This window comes from Arachis hypogaea, chromosome 6 (genome assembly GCF_003086295.3).
Source record: "Arachis hypogaea cultivar Tifrunner chromosome 6, arahy.Tifrunner.gnm2.J5K5, whole genome shotgun sequence".
Classification (NCBI taxonomy): Eukaryota; Viridiplantae; Streptophyta; class Magnoliopsida; order Fabales; family Fabaceae; genus Arachis; species Arachis hypogaea.
In genome coordinates, this window is record NC_092041.1 from 3,586,402 (window position 1) to 3,598,439 (window position 12,038).

Below are 12,038 nucleotides of genomic sequence, written 5' to 3' on the forward strand. Positions count from 1 at the left end.
TCCTTCAAGTTTTTTTTATAATTTTTTATCTTTTTTTATAATTTTTTTATCTATTATTATATAAAAATACTTTGGCTTTTATAATAATTTTTAATTGATTGTAATAAGAAAATATATACATAAAAATAAATTAGATTAAATTTTATTTTGTATAATATTAAAATCAAAATATATTAAGTGAATTATTTATTAATATAAATATATCTTATATATTATATTCATTATTTTATTTTAATACATATATTAAAATTATTAGAGAAACAAATTTATATTATTTATGTTATATCTTTTATAATAAGGATAAAAATTAAAATTTTATGAAAAAAATTTTTGATATGTTCCTTCAAGTTTTTTTTATAATTTTTTATCTTTTTTTATAATTTTTTTATCTATTATTATATAAAAATACTTTGGCTTTTATAATAATTTTTAATTGATTGTAATAAGAAAATATATACATAAAAATAAATTAGATTAAATTTTATTTTGTATAATATTAAAATCAAAATATATTAAGTAAATTATTTATTAATATAAATATATCTTATATATTATATTCATTATTTTATTTTAATACATATATTAAAATTATTAGAGAAACAAATTTATATTATTTATGTTATATCTTTTATAATAAGGATAAAAATTAAAATTTTATGAAAAAAATTTTGATATAAATAATTTTTTAAAAATAATTTTAGTTTAAAATAATATTAAAATATACAATTATATTTTTATTAAAACTTTCAGTTTTAATATGTCACTTTTAATTTTTTTTTTCCGACCCCCTCTTTATAAGATTTTTGGATCCGCCATTGAGCACAATGGTGGACACTTCCGCAAAGGTTGTTGTTGCGACAGTACCACTAGGGATGAAAGTCTTGCCGTTGAATGATGCAATGAGGGAAGGCAAGGATGAGGGAGTCTGTCCTGTGATTCAAGCCTCATCTTTAGGTTGGTGAACCAATTTTATATTCACTACTGTTCTATTATTCTATCTTTATATTATGGATAGTTTGAAATATTAGGGGTGCATCTAATAAGTTAGTCCATGTGAATTTCAAAGAGCTTGTTAGGAAATTTAAACCTGTCTTTTTTATTGTTGTTAAAACTCATTGTCCTTTTCAACACTTGAAACTGTTTTGGAAAAAACTTGGTTATCATTCTATTGGTACAGTGGAGGCAACAGGGCATAAGGAGGTATCTGGTTCCTTTCTACAATGCCGGATGCTTGCTACAAGTAGGTAGATGCTTTTGATCAGTGTGTTACGGTGGAAGTTCAGTTAGATAACGTGATTTGGAGGTGTAGTGGTATTTTTAGTAGTCCTCATTTTAATACTGGAGTTCTTCTATGGGATTGTCTTGTGACTCAATTCTCATCTTTTCGTGGGTCATGGATCATTCTTGGTGATTTTAATGAAGTCCTTTTCTCTCATGAATCTAAGGGTTGTCTTCTTTCGAGTCGATGCGCAGATAAGTTTTGCTGCCTTATTAGGGGATAGTGATCTATTTTCTTTAAAGACTATTTTCTTGGTACAGAAAGGTGAAAAATTATGTTGAGGTGACAAAAAGGCTTGACCAGATTTGTATCAATAGTGGATAGTTATCTCTATTTTCTGAGGCTTATGCGAAAATACTAAATAGACTTCAATCTGATTATTGTCTCATCCTAGTTTGATGTAAAGGGCGGTCCCAACCAAAAAGGAATAGACCTTTCCAGTTTATTGCGGCTTGAGCTATCCATCCGGGGTATAGAAATATTGTGACCCAATCGTGGCAGTCTGGCTATAGATAGGTGCTTGGCAAGCTTTCGGAAGTATAGAAGAACTCTCTAGAATTTAATTCTAAAGTATTCGACAACATTTCATTTGGAAAAGCGAGTTGGAGCATCAAATTAATTTCCTACAGAAGTGGCTGGAAGTCATGGAAGCCTTTTCTATGCAGCAAAAAGAGCGACAATTGATTGAGAATTACAATAACACTCTTGTGCAAGAGGAATTTCTATGGTTTTAGAAATTTAGAGAGCAGTGGGTAAAATTTAGAGATAAAAATACCAATTTTTTTTCATGTTCAGACTCTAGTATAGAGGAAGAATAACAAAACTCATGGTCTCTTTCTCCCGGATAGGGTGTGGAAAACGGATCTGGATGTCCTTTGCAGAGAAGTTGAGTCCTTGTTTAAAACTTGTTCCGCCAATTAGAGGATGTGGATTTGGGATGTCTTGGTGAAGTGCCACTTCCTTTCCTGAATGAGGATGCTTGCTGTAACCTTACAACACCAGTTATATTGGAGGAAGTTAAGTCGGCTATTTTTAGTATGCATTCTTTTAAAGCGTCGGGTCCTGATGAGTTTCAAATTTTCTTCTTCAAAGAATATTGGGAGATTATTGGTTTTGATGTTTGGACTATGGTTAGTCAAGCATTCTCTGGTATGGATATTGATTGGAGAATGATAGAAACTCTATTGATTCTTATTCTAAAGGTAGAAGTCCCGGTTTCTATGAAGGATTTCAGACCTATCAGTCTCTGTAATTTGATTTACAAAATTATAACGAAGGTCCTACTCAGTAGACTTCATCCTTATCTCACATACATTGTTGGGCCCTTCAAGGAGGTTTTATTCTAGGAAGGATAACCACTGACAACATCATTATTGCGCAAGAGGTTCTCCACTTTATGAAGAAAACAAAGCCCAAGAAATAAACTTTGGCCTTTAAGATTGATTTGGAGAAAGCTTATGACAGTGTTTGTTGGAGGTTTCTGAAACATACACTTGTGAGTTTTGACTTTTCTACCCCTACAATCAATCTGATTATGCATTGTGTCAATGCTTTTTTGTTGTCTATCTTGTGAAATATGAAGAGATTAAATAGCTTCACTCTTAGCCAAGGACTCGGGCAAGGAGACCCAATGTTACCGTATCTATTTGTGTTGTGTATGGAGAGATTGTCCTGCATTATTAATCATCAAGTTGATAGGGGCTTGTGGAAGCTGGTTACTATTTCTAGAAGGGGTCAAAGAATTTCTCATTTGATGTTCACCAACGATTTGCTTCTTTTCTATAAATCTAAAAAATGGCAAGTTCAAAATATAATGGTCGCTTTGGATAACTTCTTAGAGCCTCTGGGATGAAGGTTAATGTGGAGTAATCTAAAGCGCTATACTCCAAAAATTTCTCAATAACAAGGAAAGTGATTTTTACTGGGGTGTCGTCCATCAGATTCGTCCAGAACTTGGGCATGTATCTAGGGTTACCCTTAGTCACTCTCGAGTGACGCGAGCAGTGTTCGATGATGTTTTGGACAAAATTTGGAGGGGAGATTGTTTAACAAGGCAGGAAGACTATGTTTGATCAATTTAGTAGTGACTGCGATTCCTTCTTACTGCATGCAAGTATCTTTCTTTCCTAAAGGGATATCCAATAAGATAGAATCTATTATGCGAAGCTTTCTCTGGAAAGGTCAAGCTAATGGTAGAGGCATGAATCTGGTTAGTTAGAAGGTGTTGGTCATCCCTAAAAATTTTGGTAATTTGGGGATTCGAGATCTGTTTTGTGCTAATGTTGCTTTTCTTGGGAAGTTAGCTTGGCAATTTTTTTATTATCCAAACAAGTTATGGGTTCAATTGTTGGTGAAAAGATACCGTTCCTCTCCCGGAGACTATTTCAGTCGGTCTCAAAATACGGGCTCTGATGTTTGGAAGAGTATATATAAAACTTGTGATCTCTTGAGGATGACTTTGTTTAGTGTATTGGGGGTTTAAAATAGAACTTTTAGTTTTCGAATTGGAGAAAAGAGAGGTAGCTTTGTCATTAGATGAATTATATTCATATTTCTGATTCAGATCTCCAGATCTTGGATTTTTGGTCATCTGGATAGTGGCACCTTCAGAATATCTATTTTCTTCTAAACCAGTATTTTCAAGGCAACATTCTTTCCTATAATTCGGATGTACAAGAAGGTTTAGTGGTAGGATGGTTTTGGTCTGGTGCAACATCAAAGGTTTATGACTCTTGTAGTGGTTACTTATGGCTCAATAAGAAGAAGTTTGGTTGGGAGGACCAGAAAAATTGGCTTTGACTTTGGCTTCAACTTGTTCTGGAAAAACATAAATTCTTGGTCTGGCTTTGTCTTACGAAGACTCTACCCACTGCTGTTTTTTGTTTTAGAGGGGCATTTCACCGACAGACAGCTATCCTTGATATTTTTCTGGTCAGGAATCGGTTGTTCATTGTATTCGGGATTGCACGAAAGCTTAGCTAGTTTGGTAAGCTTTGGAGATTTTTGATCAACCTCTGGATTTGATGAACTAGTTATTGCTTCATAGCAAATAGTGCCCTTTTAGATTCTTTTATGGTTTATGGTGGATTTAGCATTCTAGGAACAATGAGATCTTTCTTCCACACGAGTCTTGGCCCCTGAATAAGGTGACTAGTATGGCTTTGTCCTTAGAAAAGGAGCTTTAGAATGTTTTTGAGTTGCAACGAGTTTCTATCCCTTCTACCATTAGTGGCTCATAGATTTCTCCCTCGGTAGGTACTTTTAAGATTAATTGTGATGCAAGTTATCCTGATACTAGTGATCGTGTTGGTTTTGCCTGTGTTAGCAGAGATTAGAATGGAAGTTGGCAACGAGGTTATTTGGGAATGATTAAGAGTCGTAATATTTTGCAAGGAGAGTTGTTTGATATTTGGAGAGGATATCTTCTAGCCTGAAACTTGGGGCAAAGAGATGTTATTTGTAAAACAGATTATGTGAATACCTTTACTCTTGTCAATAATTTCCAAGATGACTCTGGTTTTTTTGATTCTTTAGTGCTGAAAATCCGGAACATCATGTCTTAGAAATGGCGTGTCAACCTCCGATTGATTTTGAGAGATGAAAATAAAGTGGCAAATATCAAGACAAAGACGACAATGAGAACTCATACTCACCAAATACAGCTCCCGTTGCCTTGAAAAGAATTTAAGAATAGCATTTAGCAGGACTGCCTTGCTTCTTAAGTAGTTTTTTCTTCTTTGTTTTCTTTTTCTTGTTTGTTCTGTTGTTACTTTTCAATCACAAAAAAATCAAGTGATATAACTATAATATATATATATATATATATATATATATATATATATATATATATATATATATATATATATATAAAATAGGAATCGAATTATCAATATAAAAGTTTGATAGGTAAAAATGAGTATAAAACTTAATGATATGACACATTCAGATTCAATATTCTAATTGATTCCTCTTTTATAGCTATTTAAAGAAAAAATCATTGATTCATCATTCATGTGAATATAATAAAAAAAATAAATATGTAATTAATTAGGTTTTATTTTATCTTTTATACAAAGAAACAACTAAGATAAGTAATCAAGATATGACAAGAATTAATCATAGGTATATAAATTCACACATTATTTGTAATCACTCACACATACCACATTCACATATTCAAATGAACATTTCTCAAGTTTAATGCACTCACCAATTTTCTTACACACCATTGCACCCATTATCACATTACATACTAACAATGCACCTGCATCACAAAACTACGATATCACACATGACTCCATCACTAAAAAATATGAAAGAATCAAGAAACCGCCTGCTTATCTGAAGGACTAGCATTGTATGATAATCTACGCAACTCACTCTACCAACTTTGCCAACTCTAACTCTTTATATCTTATCTCACAATATTTGTCATATGATAAGCTAACCCCAAAATATAAGTCCCTTTCTCTAGCCATCACCTCAAATTTAGAACCTAGCACTTATAAGGAAGAGGCTGCACATGAATGTTGGAGAAAGGTAATACAAGCTGAATTGGCAGTTCTAGATCAGAACAGAGCTTGGCGTCTCACTAAACTCCCAAAAGGCAAGAAGGCTGTGGGTTGTAAATGAAATTTTCGGGTAAAATTCAATCCCAATAGCATCATAGAAAGGCATAAAGTGAGGCTAATTACAAAAGGATTCACTCAAGTGCAAGGAGTGGATTATGGTGATATTTTTAGCCCAATTGTCAAAATGACTATCCTACGAGTAATGCTAGCATTAGCAGCGGCAAAGAAATGACATTTGAAACGGCTGGACGTCAATACTGTCTTCCTTCACAGAGATTTAGACAAGGAAGTTTATATGAAGATACCGCCCAGTTTAGCTGTGTCACAACCATGTTTGGTTTGTAAATTACAAAAGTCTCTATATGGGTTTAAGCAAGCAAGCAGACAATGGAACATTAAACTCACTCAGACTCTTATTGATGCTGGTTATAAGTCCTTTTTTATGATCATTCCTTCTTCATCAAGAAATAATCTGAAAGCTTCACTGTCATTTTAGTATATGTTGATGACTTGGTTTTAATCAGGAATGACATTAGTGAAATCAATTCCATCAAGCAAGTTTTGGATGACAAATTTAAAATAAAGAATTTTGGTGATCTCAAGTACTTCTTGGAAATGGAAGTAGCACGCTCTAACTCTGGAATACACATTTATCAGTGGAAGTACATCATGGACCTTCTCAAGAATTTTAGTTATCTAGATTGCAAGCCTCTCTCCACCCCATTTGATTATAGTAAAAAAATCTCGAAGGAATCATGTACCATTTTAACAGACAATACTACTTACAGACAGCTCATCGGCCGACTCCTTTACCTCACAAATACTAGACTTGATATCTCTTATGCTATGGGACATTTGAGCCAGTTTTTAGACTGTGCAACCACTTTTCACTTACCGCGTACTCCGATATTTAAAAGGCAGACCTGCAACTGGTCTATTCTTCTCCTCTACTTCTAATTTGCATGTCATCAGATTTGTCGAGGCGGACTGGGCTACCTGTGCCGATACTCGTCATTCCATTTTCGGTAGTTACTTCATGCTTGGGAACTTTCTCGCTAGTTGGAAGAGTAAGAAATAAACCACTGTTGCCAAGTTCTTTTACGGTTTGCTATTGCCACTTGTGAAGTTAATTGGTTATCTTTCTTAATGGATTTTATTGGTTTGCCGCTTCAAAAGTCTATCACTCTATTCTGTGACAACCAGTCAGCCATTCACATTGCCAATAATTTCATCTTTCATGAAAGAACTAAACACATTGAAGTGGACTGCCACATTATTCATGAAAAGCATGGTCTCATTCATCTTATGCCAATTCATTCTAAACACCAACTTACCAATTTTCTTACTAAAGCTCTGCCATCGAGTCCTTTTCTTACTAATGTTTCCAAGCTAGGATCGTTAAATTTATACAATTCTAGCTTGTGGAAAAGTGTTACTTAGATTATTTTTTTAATCAAGAGTAGATGTAAGCTTACTTGTTATAATTTTTTTTAGTAGAAGTATATAAAAAGGACATAGTATAGTATATAAGGAGTAATAACTAAACAAATATTTTTTTTAGAGCATGAGACTTTCTTCACTTCTCTCCTTTTTTCTTTTTGCATATATCTTCTCCTTTCACTGCCAACCAACCTCCTCCACCACCAGAGACATCAAAGACAATGGAATGGATATATTGTTGTGTTGTCTTCGGGTTTGTTGTCATGTATCCACCTTCCCATCATCCCCTACGTCATTTGTTTGTTTCTGCACTTTTTGGTCTGTTGCCAAATTATTACCTTTACCTTTGCCTTTGCACTGTGTCACCTTACCATTAATGTCATCATCCATTTCACTCACCATCTTCCTTTTTTTTTTCTTCATCTTATCCCTTTTGATTTGCTCTGCCTCTTCCTTCTCATCACCTAATACTCTCTCTAGATCTACGTTGCCGAGCTACAATGTTATCATCATGTCTCCATCTCCATTTTCATTATTTCTCCTGTTCAATCCTTTATGGATTTTTTCTTTCTTTTTTCTAAATCAATGTTTTTTAATTAATTTATTATTTTTAAATATTATTAATTTTATTGTTAAAATTATTAAAATTTTATGTTATTTGAATTATTTATTTTTAGCTATGAATAGTGGTGGAAGAGAACCGTAGATAAAACATCAATTTAACTAGGTATTCTTTAAAAATTATACAATATTTAATCTTTTATTATAATAATTTTTAAAAAATAAAACAAACACATTTAAAAATTATAAATAGATTTAGTATTTTTTAAAATTAAATACACATTCAAAATACAAATTAAATAAAACTAAAATTTAAAATTTAAATTTAAATTTTAAATTTTTATTTCAGATTTAATATATTTAATTATTAATATATTACAAATAGCATTTTCCATCTATAAAATCACTTGACATCAACACCCCCTCCAAGTCACTGCATGCATACAAATCCAGACAATGGCAAATACAACACAGTTAGATGATGAACATCCTTTTCACTTCCCACTAGAAACTCTAAAGTGCTCCCTGACCCTCCAAAATTTTTCTATAAAAACCTTATCTCTTTTTCTTTGTCTACAAACTCATTCTTCCAGAACTTTGTCCACAACGATGGCAACATAGAAGAGTATAGGCATCCTTACCTCATCAAATTCTCTGATTCCTTTGTTTCTCTCTACTACCCTTCTCTCTCTGTTTTCTTTCATGATCTCATTATCTCTTCCTCGAAAGGTTTTTATTCCCGCCATGTCGCCATTTGTCCGCGTCGAAAACGTACCTAAAGTTTGGATGAGTCTCTATTCATAGAGTTTTTTTTTTGCATTCTCTGACACTATTGCTTTCCTTATTATTCTGTATATATATAAGTTTTTTTACATGAATTTTGGATGTGTTGATAAAATATTTAGATTATATTCTTATAATTTTAAATTTTTTATGTTGTTTATTATGTTCTTATGTATATATATAAATTTTTTTACATGAGTTTTGGATGTGTTGATAAAATATTTAGAATGCATTGTTATAATTTTAGATGTGTATGTGAATTTAATTTTTTCTGTGTTCAATATATAATTTAGAACTACAATAATAATAATTTAGATGTGTTAATACATAATTTTAAATGTGTTTATGTTGTTTATTTAATTTTAGATGTGTTTTTGACATGAGTTTTGAATATTTCAAGTAAAAAAATAATTGAAGTGAGCTTAATTGATTTTGAAAACTTCACTTATTTTTTAAAAATTAGTACACAAAAAGTTGTTACACGTTTTATGGTTTAGTTTATAAAAAATCAATGTATTACAAATGATTACAAATTTTACGGTGATAAATATTAAAAATAAAAATAATTTCTTAAAAATAAGAAATATAATTAATTAAAAAATTAAAATAATAAAATATTAAATTTAAAAGTTAAATAAAGATTAAATTTTATTGTACAAATAACATTTTTCATAAAACATCTAAGTGATGGGAATGGTGAAAGTAGATAATAAAAGTATTATTGACATTTAAATTTTTTTTGCTGACTATTTAGAGTTTTATGTACTTTATATATTTTCTTTGCCAAAAATAAGATACGTATGCATAATTTGTATCTGTCTTTATTATTTATATTATATCTCTGTATACACTAACTAAACAAAGCTTGTGTTGTAAAATAAATAAAAGATATACTAAATATAAAATAAATATATAAATAGAAAATTCTAATATTAATATAATTAGCTCAATAATAATTTATATATGTATTTACTAATATTATATGTTGTAATATATATATATATCTATATATATATATATCTATCTATATATATATATATATATATATATATATATATATATATATATAAATAAAGAGAAAGAAGTATTGAAGATAAAGAAAGAAAGAGAATTGATTTTTGTTTTATTGCTTGTGTCTTGTACGTAAGGCTATGAAGTCTTATTTATAGCTTTACAAATCCAGCTTTCAAAATCAGCCGCCTGTATCATTCTTATCACAACACTCCCCTTTTGATGATCATTTAGGATTATTGCCTCGTTAAAACCTTACTAAAGAAAAACCCAGTGGGAAAAAACCTTAGTGAAGGAAAAAGAGTACAATATCCTTTAGTGATTGGGACTGCCTCATTAAAAACCTTGTCAAGAAAAACCCAATGGAAAAAAAATCTGACCAAAGAAAAAAGAGTACAGTCTCCTCCTCTTGTCAACATCACTTGATGTCTCGAAATCGGCGTATCCCAATCTCATGTACCAATCTTTCAAAAGAGGATTTTGGGAGTGACTTTGTAAATAAATCTGCCAAATTGTCACTTGAGCGGATCTGTTGGACATCAATTGTCCTTTGATTTTGAAGATCATGAGTGAAGAAGAATTTGGGAGAAATATGCTTTGTTCTATCACCTTTGATGTATCCGCCTTTAAGTTGAGCAATGCATGCTGTATTATCTTCAAACAGGACAGTTGGAGCTATCTTATGATCAATCAGTCCACATGATGACAGAATATATTGAATCAGACTCCTCAGCCAAAAACACTCACGACTAGCTTCGTGAATCACTAGTATTTCAGCATGATTAGAGGAGGTTGCTGCTATCGTCTGTTTCGTAGACCTCCATGATATAGTCGTACCTCCATATGTGAACAGGTATCCTGTTTGAAATCTCCCTTTATATGGATCAGACAAGTAGCCAGCATCTGCATAGCCAACTAGTTATGACCTGGATCCATAGGGATAAAACAATCTCATATCAACCGTTTGATAAAGATATCGAAAGATTTGCTTGATTCCACTCCAATGTCTTCTGGTTGGAGAGGAATTATACCTTGCTAGTAAGTTCATAGCAAATGATATATCAAGTCATGTATTATTAGCAAGATACATTATCGCTCTAATGACACTAAGATATGGTACTTTTGGACTAAGGATATCTTCATTTTCTTCTTTAGGACAGAATTGATCCTTCTCCACATCCAACGATCTTACGATCATTGGGGTACTCAAGGGATGTGACTTATCCATATAAAATCTCTTCATGATCTTTTCTGTGTATGTTGTTTGATGAATAAAGATCCCATTTTTTGTATGCTCGATCTGCAGGCCGAGACAAAATTTAGTTATTCCAAGAACTTTCATCTCAAACTCTTCTTTTATAGTTTTTATAATTGTTGGAATCTCTTCAAGAGTTTCAATGATATTTAAATCATCAACGTACATAGCAATTATAATGAATCCAGATGCAATTTTCTTTATGAAAACACATGGACAGATATCATTATTCTTGAATCCATTTTTGGCCAGATACTCAGTAAGATGATTATACCACATTCTTCCAGATTGCTTTAGACCATATAAAGATCTTTGCAATTTGACTGAATATAACCCTTGCGAATATTCATTGGATGGTTTAGATATCTTTAGTCCTTCAGGGACTTTCATATAGATATCTCGAACTAATGAGCCGTATAAATAGGCTGTTACCACATCCATTAAATGCATATGCAGTTTATGATATGCAGATAAACTGACCAAATAACGCAATGTTATCACATCCACTACAGGGGAATACGTTTCTTCATAATCTATACCGGGCCTTTGTGAAAAATCTTGTGCCACAAGTCGGGCTTTATAGCGCACAACTTCATTTTTTTCATTTCGTTTTCTCACAAATACCCATCGGTATCCAACAGGTTTTACATCTGCAGGTGTACGGACTACAGGTCCAAAGACTTCACGTTTTACAAGTGAGTCTAATTCAGCCTTCATGGCTTCTTCCCATTTTGGCCAATCATTTCTTTGTCGATATTCTTCGACTGATCTTGGCTCAAGATCCTTATTTTCATGCATGATATTTACTGCCACATTATATGCAAATATTTCATTGACAATTGTCTTATTTCGGTCCCATTTCTTTCCTGTAAAAACATAATTTATCGAGATTTCGTCATTTTCACAATTTTCAGGTACCTGAACGTTTTCTGGAGTTAAAACTATATCAAAATTTTGGACAACTACAGGTGTCTCTACTATGTCTTTTTCAATAAGAATATTATTTACCTCTTTTCCCTTTCGAGGATTTTTGTCTTTGGAACCGACAGGCTTGCCACGCTTCTGGTGTGTATTTGCTTCGGTGGCAATTTGTCCAACTAGGACATCAATTCGAATTGGGGTATTTTTCGCTGGTATA